This window comes from Chiloscyllium punctatum, chromosome 14 (assembly GCF_047496795.1).
Source record: "Chiloscyllium punctatum isolate Juve2018m chromosome 14, sChiPun1.3, whole genome shotgun sequence".
Classification (NCBI taxonomy): Eukaryota; Metazoa; Chordata; class Chondrichthyes; order Orectolobiformes; family Hemiscylliidae; genus Chiloscyllium; species Chiloscyllium punctatum.
In genome coordinates, this window is record NC_092752.1 from 79,153,489 (window position 1) to 79,169,469 (window position 15,981).

Genomic DNA, 15,981 nt, shown 5'->3' on the forward strand with positions numbered 1-15,981 from the left:
GTATAACCTGTAGCCTCACACCAGGGACAGGACTGTGCTGACACTCATGACGAATTAAACTGGATTGATTCTGGAACTATGCAGGCAGCAGTGGGTGATATATCTACCATCTCTGAAGTGCAGTCCTCCAATGTATTCACAAGCTGACAGAAACCATCTGCCTACTGAGACGAAAGGATTGATTCCATCTCCACAGGGGAAGGTACAGAATCCAATTACCAGAACAGAGTGACTGGTAAAAATTGGAAACTGCAGCAAATCAGAATTAACGAAGAGAATGTCATTGAAAATCTAACTGAATTGAAGTTTCATAAGTTGCTGCATCTGATGAGCTCCATCTCAGAGTGATTGAGATGAGAAAAGAGCTAGTGAAAGAATTACTGATTATTCTTCAAAGCTAGTGAGATTCTGGAAAGGATCCTGCAGACTGGAAAGCAGCTATTCTCAACCTAAATATTTAAAACAGGATGGAGAGGGAAAACAGAAAAATAAATAGTTTGATGTCAGCTGTGAGAAAAAAATTTGGAACCTTTTATAAGGAGCGTAACAACTGCATAGTTGGAGAATAATGATATGATTTGATACATTCGGCCTAGATTCAGGAAAGGGAAATGATCTTTGATAAACCTGTTAGTGGAGATTGTCCGTTGTGACATCGACAGTTGACAACCAATGGGAGTGGAGTATTTGTAATTTTGGAAGACGCTTGACATGTTTGAATACAGGAGAATGGGGAATGTTAGAGTTCATGGGTAGGTAGGGGTGGAATATATACCACATGGATTAAAAATTGGGTATTGGAGATACGAGAAGAATAGTGTTTTTCTCTGGACTGAATGATCGATGGGTGGCAGCAGGAGCCGTGTTTGGGCAATAGCTGTTCATAAGGTATAAAAATGATTCAGTTGTGAACAACAAATATCATCATGTACATTTATATTTATTAAATGGTAGAGAGGTTGGCGAGTACTTTTGTTGAAAAAGACCTGGATGTCCTTGGTCATAAGTCACTGACAGAATTTATACAGAGACAGGAAGTAAATGATATGTGGCTCTTCATGCAAAATGATTGAAGTATGAAAGTTGGAATATCTTTCCCACTGATCGTGTTTTGTTGAGAGAGTATTTGGTGCATTGTGTAAAGGTTTGGTTTGCTTTATAATCTATGATATCTTTGTCACTTAGAGAGTGCAAAGTAGTTTGACCAGACAAAACACTGGCGTGATGTTACCATGAGGAGGGATTACAGTAACCATGTGCTTAATCTGTAGCGCTGTGAGATATGAAGAAGTTGAAACGTGATGGGTATGGACAGAAACTCATTATTTCCCAAACAGCTGAATAGAGTGAAAATTTCATATTTTTCATTAAATGTTTGATTCACGACAGTTTACATGCATCTGCGGAGCCCCCATATCGATTGACAGAGAGGTACAGGCTCTGAATGAACTCTGAACACTTGAATGCACAGTTACTGTGCGACACTGAATGTCACTTTGTATATAATCCTGTCAGCAGCCACAGTACCTTCATTCTGAAACAGTTAGTTATTCCCCAACGGCTTCTGCCCTCCACAGAGACCATGGGTCTGCCTTCTTGGAGATGGAAGGTAACTTGGAGAATGGCTAAAAAATGTTGGCTTCATTCCGACTGCCAGAAACCCATGTTAAAGTAACACATATGTACCATGAGTAATTAAGCCATGTGGATCAATTTGGAGCAGTCTGTCTGTGCAGCCCCTGTTCCATTTGTTTGTGATGTTGGAGCATCTCTGACACTTTCCTGTTCCTGTGTTAATGGCTTGACAAGCTGAATAACCTCTTCCTGTTCCTTTGTCAGTGACTCCGGGTGTGAAATGGTTCTTTCTGATCCCATGTACGTGACATGTGGGAGGGAGCAGACTCCTACCTTCCTGTGCAACAGGCAGGAGGGGATGAATGGTCCATCCTTCTTCTTGCCCAGTAGTTTTTATGGGATGAATGGCTTCACCACTTTCTTGTGAAACCAGATTGAGATTCTGAATGAACTCCTCCTTTTACTTTGGAAATGCACAGTTCTGTGACATAAATGTTACCCAGACTTTAACAGCGCGATCTTGAATGTTGTCCAAGTCTAGCTGCACATGGTCACAGACTGTTTCAAGACCTGAAGAGGGGCAAATTGTCCTGAAAATTTTGTAGACTTCAATGAATGCCCCCTCTCTGCTGGCACAGTGGCTCAGTAGCTAACACTGCTGCCTCACAGCACCAGGGTCCCAGGTTCGAATCCATGCTTGGGCAACTGTCTGTGTGGAGTTTGCACATTCCTCACTTCTCTGTATGAGATTCTTCCGGGTGCTCCGGTTTCCTCCCATCATCCAAAGATGTGCACACCAGGTTAATTAGCCATGCTAAATTGTCCATTATGTTAGGTGCATTAGTCAGACGGAAATGTCTCTGTGTGGGTTACTCTTTGGAGGGTCGGTGTCGACTGGTTGGGTCGAAGTGCTTGTTTCCACACTGTAGGGAATTGAAACTGCTCAGTTTGGACTCAATGGGCTGAATAGTCTCCTTCCACACACTGTTGGGATTCTATGATGACAAACTGGAGATACCTGGGCTGAGGAAGCCCCGCTGAGGATCTCCTGCAGATGTGTCCCATGGCTGAGGTGATTGATGCCCACCAATGATAATCATCTTCCCTTCTGCCGTGAATGACTTCAAAAAGTGTAGAGGTCATAATTAATTCTCATTAAGTGCGATTTTGTTCAGGCTCCTTGATATCATTCTCAGTCAAATACTGCCTTGAGTTCAGGGCCGGTCTCTCTTACCTGAGCCCCTGCGTTACCTCTTTTGTTCATATCAATAGGTCATGGTGCAGAAGCAGAGAACGTTTTCTTCAAACAGAGGATAGTGAACGTCAGGAATTCTCTTACACAGAGAGCTACATCACTGAGAGAAACCAGTGGTGTCCGGCAGGGAGCAGTTCTGGGACTTCTGATCTTTGTTACCTTTATAAATGACTTGGATACGGGTGTTGAAGAGTGGGCTAGTAAGTCTGCCGATGACACAAAGGTGGTTGGAGTGGTACAGAATGTGGAGGGCTATTGTACGTTGCAACGGGACATCGATAGGATGCAGAGCTTGGCTGAAAAGCGGCAGATGGAGTTCAAACTGAAATGATTCACCTTGCAAGCTCGAATGTGATTGTAGAATACATGGTAAAAGGGAGGATTCTTGGCAGTGTGAAGGAACAGAAGGATCTTGGGGTCCGTGTCCACAGATCCCACAAAGTTGCTACCCAAGTTGATCGGGTTGTTAAGAAGGCGTATGGTGTATTGGCTATTAGTTGCAGGGGGATTGAGTTTAAGAGCCGTGAGGTTATGCTGCAGCTAGATAAAGCCCTGCTCAGACCGGACAAGGAATATTGTGTTCAGTTCTGGTCTCCTCATTATAAGAAGGATAAGGAAGCTTTAGAGAGGGTAAAGAGGAGATTTACCAGGATGCTGCCTGGACTGCAGAGCAGGTCTTATGAAAAAACCATAAGGGAGTGAGGGCTTTTCTCACTGGAGATGTACAAGATGATGAGAGGCATAGAGAGAGTGAATAGCCAGAAACATTTTCCCAGGGCAGAAGTGTCTATCAGTAGGTGGCACAATTTTAAGTTAATTGGAGGAAGGTTTAGGGGAAATATCAGAGTAGATTCTTTACACAAAGAGTGGTGGGTGTATCGAATGCACCGCCAGCAGATACTGGCGGTGTAAATCAAATACTGAGATTTAGATTACTAACAGCGTGGAAACCCCAGCATCTCCACATCAGTACTGTTCTTTGTTCAGTATTCTATGGAAGTTTTCAAGAAGACTTGGACATTAAGGAAGATTTGAGACTTGGAGCAGGTCAGCCTTGATCTTAGTGAAGGGCAAGGCAGGCTTGGGATGTGAATGACCTGCCCCTGTTTCTGATGTTCTCTCATTCTGTTATTGGAAAGTTAGGAGGTGTTATTTTTCTGAAAGGTCTTTTATGGAATGTTGCAATCAGGGAGACCAGCTAATTTTTGTGAGCCATCGCTGGACGAGATTTGGGGGCTGTATTCATACTGAATCTGGGTCGACAACATATTCAATAAATGAAGCACAAGTTACAGAGAGAGGGAAACTCTGTAAAGAGAGATAACCGGCCTCTTTCATATCTAGTCTGGGTCTTCCAATTACATTTTGCAAATCTCCCAAACCGCGTGAGACAGTCCTGAGCGATGAAATGGTCTCCTCTGTTTCTGTGCACCATGCTGTAACAGTAAATAGACTCCAGCTGATCCTGTTTAGCAGGTTTGAGGGGTTGAATGGAGCACAGTAACATGGGACGGAGAAGCAGGAGTAGGTCATTAGAGATTTTGAGCCTTCTCCACCAGGCATTAAGATTGTGGCTGATCAGATTGTGGTTTCAGCCGCATTTTCCTGCCTGTGTCCCATTATCCGTGACTCACTTCTCTGTCAAATCTTTAACTAACACAGCTGCAAATACTTGTGATCAGAGAGGCACCACAAACTTCCAGGGAAGAGAATTCCCATTCGAATGGCCCTTTTAGAATTTTTCCACATCCCGCTGTGAGAATAAGAGAATCATACAGAGTGGAAACAGATTGTTTTGTCCAAATTGTCCACGCCAATCTGGCATCTTAATCAGATCTCTTCCCTCTTGCCAGCATTTTCCCACATCCCTCTTAACCATTCCTATTTATGTACCTATCCAGATACATTTTAAATGTGTAATTGTACACCCTTTCACCAGTTCCTCTGATAGTACACCCACTAGACTCTGTATGAAATAGTTTCCCCTCAGGTCCCTTCTAAGATTGATAACCTGTCTCCTTCACCCTATGCTGTCTAGTTCTGGACGGCCCCACACTGGGAAAAAGGATCTTGTCCATTCAGACTATCCATGTCCCTCAGGACTTTTTAAAACCTCTGTCATGTCACCATTCAGCCTCTGACAGTCCAGGGGAAAAAGCCTCAACCTGTTCATTATTTCCCTGTAGCTCAAACCCTCAGGGTCCAGAAAATCCTTGAAAATCTTTTTTGCACCCTTTCAAGCTTAGCAACATCCATCCTTTAGCAGAGTCACCTGACATGTATGCAGTATTCTTAAAGTAGCCTCACCTTTATACAAGCACAACTCGCTACCCCTACTCCTATACTCAATGTTCTGACCAATGAAGGCAAGCATGCCAACTACGTTCCTCACCCCTCTACCGAACTAAACTCTACTTTCAAGTAACTATGAATCTTCACCCGTAGATCTCTTTGTTCAGCAACATTGCCCAGGGAACTGCCCTGCATTAACTTACCAAAATGTCAAACCTCGCAAATATCTAAATTGAACTCCATCTGCCATTCCTTGGCTCATTGTTGGTCAAGGATCCCGTTATATTCTGAGATAATATTCTTCACTGTCCACTGAACTACGTTGGTGATGTTATCTGTAAACTTACTGACCATGCCTCTGATAATCACATCAAATTTGTTCATATCGGTGAAGAAGAGCAGTGAGCTCAGCACTGATCCTTTCAGCACACCGCTGGCCATAGGTCTCCAGTCTGGAAAACAATCTATTACCTTCAATCTAATTTTGTAACCAATTGGTTAGCTTTTCCTAGGTTACATATAACCTAATTTTAGTAATCTATCTACGATGAGGTACCGTATTAAATGCCTTGCTGGAGTCTGTGTAGACAATGTATACCACAGTGTCTTCTTCAATCTTCTTTGTCACCTCTTCATAATACTCAATCACATTAATTAGACATGATTTCCATCACACAAATCCATATTGACTGATCCTAATCAAACCTTGTCTTTCTAAATAGATGTAAATCCTATCTCTCAGTCAAACAAACTCCTCGACGCTGACACTGGCTGATTGAATCGATAACTCCCTGTGATTTTTTGGCTTCCTGCACCCTTTTCTAGCCCCAATCTTCCACTGGCCATAAAAAATATTTATAACTCGGTTGGTGATATGGCCACTGATATAGTTCTCAGAGTGTGTCAGGATCAGTGTTAGGAACAAGTTAGGCAGATTTCTTTAACCTACTAAACCAACGCGTTTATGACCGAAACAAAATTGCTCAAACTATGATGGAAAGAGGAATGACGAGAGGATATTGCAAATATGTACATAGATATTTCCCTTTGAAAAATACTGAGAAACGCGCACGCGCGCGCCCACACACACACACACACACACACACACACACACACACACACACACACACACACGCACACACACACACACACACGCAAACTGAAAAGCAAAATATCTGCAAAGTTAACTTGAAAGAACATTGTCCAAATATGATTCGAACTCATGACCAAAGGAAAGATGAGAGTTTGACCCAAATGCTGTTCTTTTTGTAGGGTCATGAAGTCCTACAGCATGGAGAGAGGCAGAGAGGCCCTTTGGCCCAAACCCGTCCATGCTGACCCAAATATCCAACTACACGAAACTCATTTCCCAGCACTTGGCCCATAGAATTCTTGTCCTTTCCTATCCATGCACTTGCCCAAATGCCGGTTAAATATCGTTAATATAAATGCTTCAACCACTTCTGTTGGCAGCTCATTCCCTTTGTGTACCACTCTCTGTGTAAAACATTTTCCATCAGTTTCCCTTTTATTCATTCCCCTCTCACCTTAAACTGATGCCCTGTCCTCTTCAATTCCTCAATTCCTTCCAGGTAAACTTCTATAAGATCCCTCTCAGTCTCCTATGCTCTCAAGAAATAAGTCCTCGCTTGATCAATCTCTCCCTATAATTCATACTGTTGAGTCCTGACAACATTTTTGTAAAATCCGTCTGCGCATATTCCAAATTAAAATCAGCCTTCCGATCGCAATGTGACTAAAATTGATCGCAGCACGACAAGTGCAGCCTCACCAACGTCCTGTATACCTGCAATGTAACTTCCCAACTGCTCTCCTCCATGTCCTGACCGATGAATGCTACTGTGGCAAAAGCCTTCTTCACTACCATGTCTAACTATGACCCCACTTTTTCAGAACGGTGGACCTAAACTCCATGGTCCCTCTGCTCAACTACACTCCTTAAGATCCTAACAATCAGCATGAAACTCCTACCTTAATCTAATTTAGTCAAAATATTCCTCGGCCTACTTGCGAATGTACAATGCCTTGTACATTCGCAAGAGTATCATTGTTATACATAACAAACAGCAATGGGCCCAGCAGCGACCCCGAGGCACTTCATGTGTCACAGGCCTCCAGTCCGAGAGCATCCTTCCATGATTATCCTCTGCGTACTGCCATGAAGACAATTGCGTGTCCAATTTGCCAGCTCCTTCTGGATTCCATGCTATTCTAATCTTCCAGACCAACCTATCAAACGCTTCACTGAAAACCATACAGACTATGTCTACCGCCCTGCCCTCATCAACATTCCTGCTCATTTCATCAATGAGGTCAAACAAATTTTAGAGGCATGATCTTCCACTCACAAAGCCATGCAATCTTTCCAGTCGAAATGCAACTAATAATAATTATTTAAATTAATAATAATAAACTAATAAATAATAAAAGATGACATTTTCAGCGGAGAATAAATTATCCATGGTATGTGATATTGGAACGTGCATCATGGATGAAGGGCAGAATAGATTTTGTCCCTGTGTCATTGAACTGTGTTGAAAAAAGCAAGGTTGGCATGGTGGTTCAGTGGCTAGTACTGCTGCCTCATAGTGCCATGGATCCAGGTTTGGTTCCAGCTTCGGGTGACACTCTGTGTGGTGCTTGCACATTCTCACTGTGTTTGTGTGTGCTTCCCTTGGGTGCTCCATTTCCCTCCAACAATCCAAAGATGTATAGGTCACGTGAATTGGTCATGCTACGTTATCCATAGTGTAGGGTGTAGGTTTGCTCGCTGAGCTGTAGGTTTGATATCCAGACGTTTCATTATCTGGCGAGGTAATATCATCAGTGGCGACCTCCAAGTGAAGGGTAGGGAAATGGGACTGGGTGGGTTACTGTTTGGAGGGTCGGTTGGTCGTGTTGAGGGAAATGGCATGTTTCGACACTGTAGGGAATCTGAAAAATAACTATTTCTCAAAAAAAACCCTATTTTTCCAAATGCATGTATAGCCCATCCCTCAGAGTCTTCTCAAGTAACCTACCTACCACAGATGTTAGGTTTCCTGGTCTATAGATCCCAGATTTTTCTTTGCTTCCCTTCTTGAATCATGGCACCACATTTGGTACTCTCTAATATTCTGTAGCTCATGATGATGCATAAATATCAACCAGGGTCCCCGTAGTTTCTTCTGTAGCCTCTTGCAGTATTCTTGGATGCAACTGTTTAGGACCAGGAGATGTATCCACCTTCATACAGTCTAACGCATACAACACACCTTCTCCTGTGATATTGACTCACCCCAAGATAACACTACGACTTTTGTCAGCCTCCCAAGGTTCATGTATTACTCCACGGTAAAGACAGAGGAGAAATATTCATTGAGAATCTCGCAATTCTCCTACGGTTCTAGGCATGCATGTCCATTTTGGATTTTGAGGGGTCATATTCTCATTTAGCTATTCTTTTTACTTTAATATACTTAATCAACCTCTTTGGATTCACCCTAATCTTCTTAGCCAAGGCTATCTTGTGCCCCCTTTTCGCCCTCCTGACTTCCTTCTTCAGTAAACTTCTTTATTCCCTGTATACCTCCAGGTATTCCCTCGATCCCAGCTGCCTGGACCTGAGCCACGCCTCTTTTTTGCTGGTCAAAGCCTCAATATCTCCTGACATCCGAGGTTCCCTCTTCCTACCAACCTTGCCTTTTACCCTCACAGGAACATATAGACCTTGAACTGTAGACATTTCACTTTTAAAGGCCTCCCACTTGCAGGAGGTCCCTTCGCCTGCAAACAAACTCCTCCAACCAACCCCTACAAGCTCCTGTCTAATTCCATCAAAATTCGCCTTGCTCCAACTTTGAACTTGAACATGTGGAGCAGTTTTGTCCTTCTCCATAATTATTTAAAAATTAATAGAACTATGGTCACTGGTCCCAGAGTGATCTCCCACAAGTCACCTCAGTCACTTGCCCTGCTCGAGATCTTAGAGTAGGTCACGTTTCATCCCTTCCCAAGTTTCACCCTCTACTGACTGCTTGAGGAAATTATTCTGAACAAACTTAATAAATACACCCCATCTCAGTCCTTATTTCTCTGTCATTCCCCGTCTATGTTAAGAAAATTAAAATCTCCTACTAATGCAATCCTATTGGCCCTGCAAGTCTCCCCAGTCTGTCTACATATTTTTGTTCCCCTAAATCCTCGTTTACTATTTGGGGGCCTATAGTACAATCCAAATACTATCACCATTCCCTTCTTATTTATTAGCTCCCCAGACGGTTCCTCACAGGATGATCCACCAGTTATTTTATCTCTGATTACTGCTCTTTTACTCGCCTTACTCAAAAATGAAACTCCCCGTCTCCTCCTTCCACAATCTGTCCCGCATATCGCACCTGTACCCTGGTACATTAAGCTATCAGTGCTGTCCCTCCCTTAGCCATGTGTCAGTAATGGCTATAATATTCCAGTCCCACGCACCGATCCATGCTTTGAGTTCATTGGCCTTATTTGTCAGCCATCTTGCATTGAAACAGTTGCAATTTCATCCAACAGGCATGCCTTGCTCCCTGTCGTTGTCTAGCCTGACCTGTCTCTTCATTTTACTGTCCCACACTGGACTCAGTGAGTTCTTCTTGAATATTGTCTGAACGATATGACTGCATCACATTCTAGACTCCAGGTCAGTGTGTTATTGCAGAATATATTCACTAACAATTAGTGGTCCTACTTGTTTTGACGATGTGTTAGTATGTGCTTGCATAATGTAAACATAAGTGTTTCATGTCTTCACAATGTCTGTGTTAAAATGAATATTCTTAAACATCTACAGTAATTGATGGAAAAGCTCAGCTTGTCTGTCAGCATGTAGGAAGAGAATTTACAGTTCAATGTTTCTGTCCAATGACCTTTCCTTTAAACCTGACTTATTCTTAAAGTATTTCCCCAGTTTTATTCTTCCACACAAGAAGAAATATCCATCCGGTATTCACCAACTACACTCTTCTCAAGGTCTTATATGGTCAAGAAAACATCCCTCGTCTTCACACGATACTCCGCTCTCTCACTATCCTTTTAATTTCCAGAAATCCTTATTTATATTCAGTGCCTAGGTTTCCACAGCCCGAGCTGGGAGAGAGTACGACTGGTTCGCCAGTCTCTGAGTGAAGACATTTATTCTCATCTCAATGCAAAGTGGCCTGTCTGTACTTAATGCTGTGACCCCTTGTCTGAGGCATCCAAGCCAACTTCCAATCTGTCTCGCCCTGTCAGAGTTTTATATATTTCACTGTGATCACCGCTCATTTTCCTAAATCCCATGGAATACAGGTCCAGTCGCCCAAAACTCTGCTCCCACAACAAGCCTGTCATCCCAGAGATTTGTCTGGTCATCCTTCGCTGCTCTCCCTCAATGTCAGGTTTGTCCTTTATTGGGTAAGGAGACCAAAACTGCACACAATACTGTATAATGTTCGGGATGGGGTCTCACCAAGGCCCTGTACAGCTGCAGTAGGATACTCTTACTCCTGCACTCAATTCCCCTGAAATGAAGGTGAAATACATCATTTATCTGTCTATCTGCTTTCTGCTCCTGCAATATTGCTTTAGTGACTGGTACAAGGTCATCCTTCAATGTTACAGCTCCCCACTTGCTGGGTCTATGTCCACTGGTCAGCGTGTCAATGCCATTCCCAGTATTGACTTCTGGCTTCAGACTTACTGTCCTGCATGTACTCAGAGGGCTGTGCAGAAATAAACTAAAATGCAGCTTAAGTTCCTTTGTAGAACAACATTTTTCAACCACTCCCTTTTCAAATGAGAGGCTGCCATTCTATTGTTCCCATCAAAGTACACAACATCACATCTCTCCCAATTGCTCTCCGTCTGCCACATATTATCCAAGTAATTTCACTTGTCTCAGTCACTTTGGAGCATTTTTACATCTTTCTCGCCAACTCACAGGCTGACATTGTTTAGTGCTGTCAGCAGACTTGGGAATATTGCATTTGAGCCCGTCAACCAAATATATGATGTGTATTGGGAATAGCTGGGGCCCAAGACACGAACCTTGCTATATCCTCCTAGCCTTCCATTTAAAAAAAATGTTGTTTTCTTCCTGCGCAGTGTTTCCTGCCAGCTCTCCCATTCTAAAACCATGACCATTCGTTAGACCCAGTCCCACAGGATTCGAATTTTCACAATATGCTTGGGACTTTATGAAAAATCTTTCTGAGATTCCACTCGTATTACATTGATACCTTCTCCATAATGTTGGTAAAAGCCACTTTCTCAAATATGATTCCCATTTCATAAATCTCTGTTGACTTTGTCTACGTCCATTAATTTCATTCTGATACTTTCTCTAAACTGTTTAGTTGCTAATTTCATTCTATTCCCTTTTTCTCACCAGACTATAGATACCTAGTATTGCTAGGAAGTTTTCTTTTTTATTTTGTTTTCCTCTGTGGAGGCATGTCTGAAACTTTTGTTCCATCGTTCTACCATTTCCCGGTCCTCAATTATCTGACATCAAACTGTAAGAAAGCTGCACATTTCTTTCTCTTAATTTTACCATTAACATATTTTCAGAAAATATCGTAAGTTCTGTCTTATAAACTTTGTTAAGACATTCTTCAGAAACCTATCAATTCCAATTTTAAGGTACTCACTGATTGGCCTTCTACAGCCATACAATCACAGAAGCAAAGACTCTGTACTATCAGAAATACAGCATGGTCTACATAAGGCCCATTTTCCGACACAATACGCCTAGCCGTGTATCTTAAGGCACTTCAAGTGCACAACCGTGTATTTTCGAATGATTTTGAGTTTGTCATGACATCTCCCCTCTCAAGAAGTGCACTTCAGACCCCAATACACACTGGCTGAAAAGCAATTATCAAATCCTCACTAAACCGCAAATTCTTCACTTTAAAAGTGTGCCCCTTTGACTAAAAGGAACAGCTGCTGTCCATCCACCCTGTCCATGCTCCTCGTAATCCTATGCTTTTGAATACGTCCCCCTCAGCCTCCTCTTCTCCAAACTAAACAACTCAAGTTTATCCAGCCTCTCTCTATAGCTGATATGCACAATCCCAGGGAACATCCTGGTGAATCTCCTCTTCAAACCCTCCCGTGCAGTCACGTCCTTCCTGTAATATGGTTCCCAAAACATCACACAGTATTCCATCTTGGCCTCACCAAAGTTCCGCATAGCTCTTATAATCTGAGCCTCAATGAATCAAGGTTATGTTTACATTCCTCTATGCTTTCCCAAATTGTGTATGAAAATGTCCACTCACATTCAGGGATGTGTGGAGAAGCACCCTCTGAACTTCCTCGTGTGCTCCCATTCATTGAGTCCTCTCCTTCTTCCAAAGTGTATCACCTCATATTTATCAGGGTTACATTCCATTTGCCATTGATCTGTCCATCTGACCATTTCATCTGTATCTTCCCAGGCCTTCCTCCTCACTGCCAACCAACCGGCCAATCTGTGTATCAAACACAAACTTACTTATCACACTCCCCACCCCTCGTCCATATTCACAGCTCCATCATTTATGAGTACCACAAATATTAAAGTGTTAAATCACACAACATCAGGTTAGAGTCCAACAGGTTTATTCAGAGGCACTAGCTTTACAAGCGCTACTTCGTCATCAGGTGATTGTGCGCTTTGATGAATAAGCAGCATTTCAAAAGGTAGTGCCGCAGAATTAACCTGTTGCACTCTAACCTGGTGTTATGAGATTTACAGCATTGTCCACCCAGTCCAACACCAGCACCTCCGAATCACAAACGATAAGAGATACAGCACTGATCCCTGTAGTATACCATTGGACACTGGCCTCCAGTCACACAAGGAGTCAACCACCACCTTGTGTCTCCTACCACTAAACTTCATTTGGATGCAATTTGGCAAGTCACTAATGAGACCTACCTGTTCCCTGGTTATTCTGTTCCGCTGGACACACTGGTAGAATAATTGGGAATTCTCCCTAATCTTGCCCTGCCAGCAGGTTTCCATGCCCCTGTGTTAGTTAGTCCCCTACGCGTGCAGAATTTCCTTCTTATTGCAGCCTTAAATGGTCTGTCCTTTATCCTGCCATTATTTCCCTTGATTGTGTATTAGGCAGCCGGAGAAACATCCTGTTAATTTTCAACTTGTCACATGTTTTGTGAATTTTATACATTTCACAGTGACCCATCTCTCATTCTTTGAAACTCTAGAGAACACAGGTCGAGTTTCCTCATCACGCAATCTCGCCAATTGAGGGATTAATCTGGAGAATGTCCATTGAACTTCCTCTGTGGTCAGTATATTCTTTCTCAGATTTGGTGACCAAAACTGTCCTCATTATTCCAGGTACAGTCTCACCAACATGCTGTTAAACTGCTTCAACATGTCTTTACATCTATATTCTGACTCCCTTAAAGCAATGCAATCCAAACTTTAACTTACCACTTGCATGTATTCCTCCAAATACCCTTCACATTCATTGCAGTTACAAACTCATTGTGTGAGTTCTTACAGAAAGCCTTCTGATAATCTAAAATACGCCAATTGTACTGGTTCCCCATTATCTATGCTGTAAGAATCAACTTCAAACAATTCCAAAGCTTGTCAAGTATGATTTCTCTTTCAGAAATGCACACTGATTCTCTCCAATGTTGCTGTTAATTTATAAATAACGAATATCACATCCTATATAATAGAATCCAACAGTTTCCCCACAAATGTCAAGTTAATTGATCTGCAGTTCTCCACACTATCTCTTCTTCCCTTTGTAGATGCTGGGATCACTACCGTTCATCTATAGTGTTTGGATCCAGACTATGCAGAATGCACTGGGTAATAGAACACAGTCATCGACAGTGCAACAAATACTTCTATTAGTGCTTTATTTCTGAAGATTTTGGTATGAGGTACATCTAGTTTGTCATGGTTAGCAATGCTCAATCCAGCTGCATGTTCAAGTAGAGCCTTGTTACTGATATAAATTGACTTTATGTCTTTCACTCCACAAGTCCTATATAATGACGTTGTATTTCTGGGTGATTTTCTGGATCTTTCTCCATGAAGACAGATAGAAAGTAACTGATTATTTGCTTGGCCATTTCCCTGTTATCTATAATAAGCTCGTCTCTCCTGATTGCAGATTTCCACATTTGACTTTGCTTTTCTCTTTCCTTTGAAATATATATCATAGATTTATGCAGTCTTTGTGTTCCGGTTTGTCTGCATGTTCGCTTTTTGATTTCTTTACCCGTTACATGGCCCTTCTTTTCTGGATCTTAATTTTCTGAGAATTCTCAGGATTCCACAATGTCTGGAATTCTTCTGGAGTTACTTCCTGTGATTCGTGTAATCTTTAATTTATTTTGATAATCATTGTTAACTCACTTTCTCACTCTTGGGTGTTTTACCTGAAATAAATAGACATATTTTTCAGACTTTGTAGTATTTCTATCAATCACCTGGTCCTGAACATATATATTCAGGAACACTGCAGGAGGACAGGAAACAAATAGCGGGGGCCCTGGTTGGTACTTTTGCATCATCGGTCATCAATGGGTGAGGTCCTGGAGGACTGGAGGGTAGTGAATGCTGTGCTGTTATTCAAGAAGGGCTACAAATAAAAACCGGGGAACTATAGACCAGTAAACCTAAAATATGTAGCAGGTAAGTTACTTGACAATATTCTGAGGTGCATTTGGAAAGACAGGGCCTTGTGAATGGAGGATTATGGCTCACAAGTTTGTTAGACTGCATTGATGAAGTGACCAGTAACATTGGCAAGGGCATGGATGTATATATAGATTTTAGTAAGGCCTTCAATAAGGTTCCACATGGTACGCTGCTCTGGAAGGTTAGATCACATGGAATTGAGGGGGAATTGGCAAATTAGGTCCAAAATTAGCTTGATGATAGGAAGAAGAGGGTAATCGTGGAAGGATGCTTGTCAGACTAGAGGCCTGTGACGAGTGGAATGCCTCAGGGTCGGTGCTGGGACCATATATTCATATATTACACATATCTATGATTTAGATGAGAATGTACAGGTATAATTTGTAAGTTTCAAGGTGACACTAAAATACGTGGTGTCGTGGACAGTGAGGAAGGTTATCATAAATCTCAGAAATTGCACCAGTACCTTGATCAGGTGGAGAATTGGGCAGAGAAATGGCAATTTGAGTTTAATTCAGATAAGTGTAAGTTCTTGCATTTTAGAAAGCTGGAGTTTCATGGCGAATGACAGGGCTTTAAGGAGTGCAGTGGAACAGAGTGACCTTGGGAATTCAGGTGCACGATTTTCTGTAAGTGGAGTCCCAGGTAGACAAGGCACTGAAAAAGGCTTTTGACTCACTGCCCTTCATCAGTTAGAGCACTGAGTATCGAAATTAGGGAGTTATGTTGCAGTTATACAAGATGTTGGCGAGTCCATACTTGTAGCGTCATGTTCAATGTTGTTCACTTTGCTCGTGAAAGGATGTTATTAAACTGGAAAGAGTGCAGAAGAAATTTATAAAGAATGTTGCCAAGACTCAATGGTCTGAGTTATAGTGAGAGGTTGAATAAGCTAGGAGTTTTTACTTTAGAATGTATGAGGCTGAGGGGGATCTGATAGTAGTGTATAAGGTCACGGGAGGCATGGATAGAGTCTTTTTTCCCCCAGGGTTGGACAGTCACGGACTAGAGAGAATCAATTTAAGGTCAGAGGGGAAAGAGTAAAAGGGAACTTGAGGGGCAACTTCTTTTCCACACAGGGTGGTATGCATATGGGATAAGCTGACAGCAGAAGTAGTTGAGGCGGGTACATTCACAAAATTTGAAATACATTTGGACAAATATA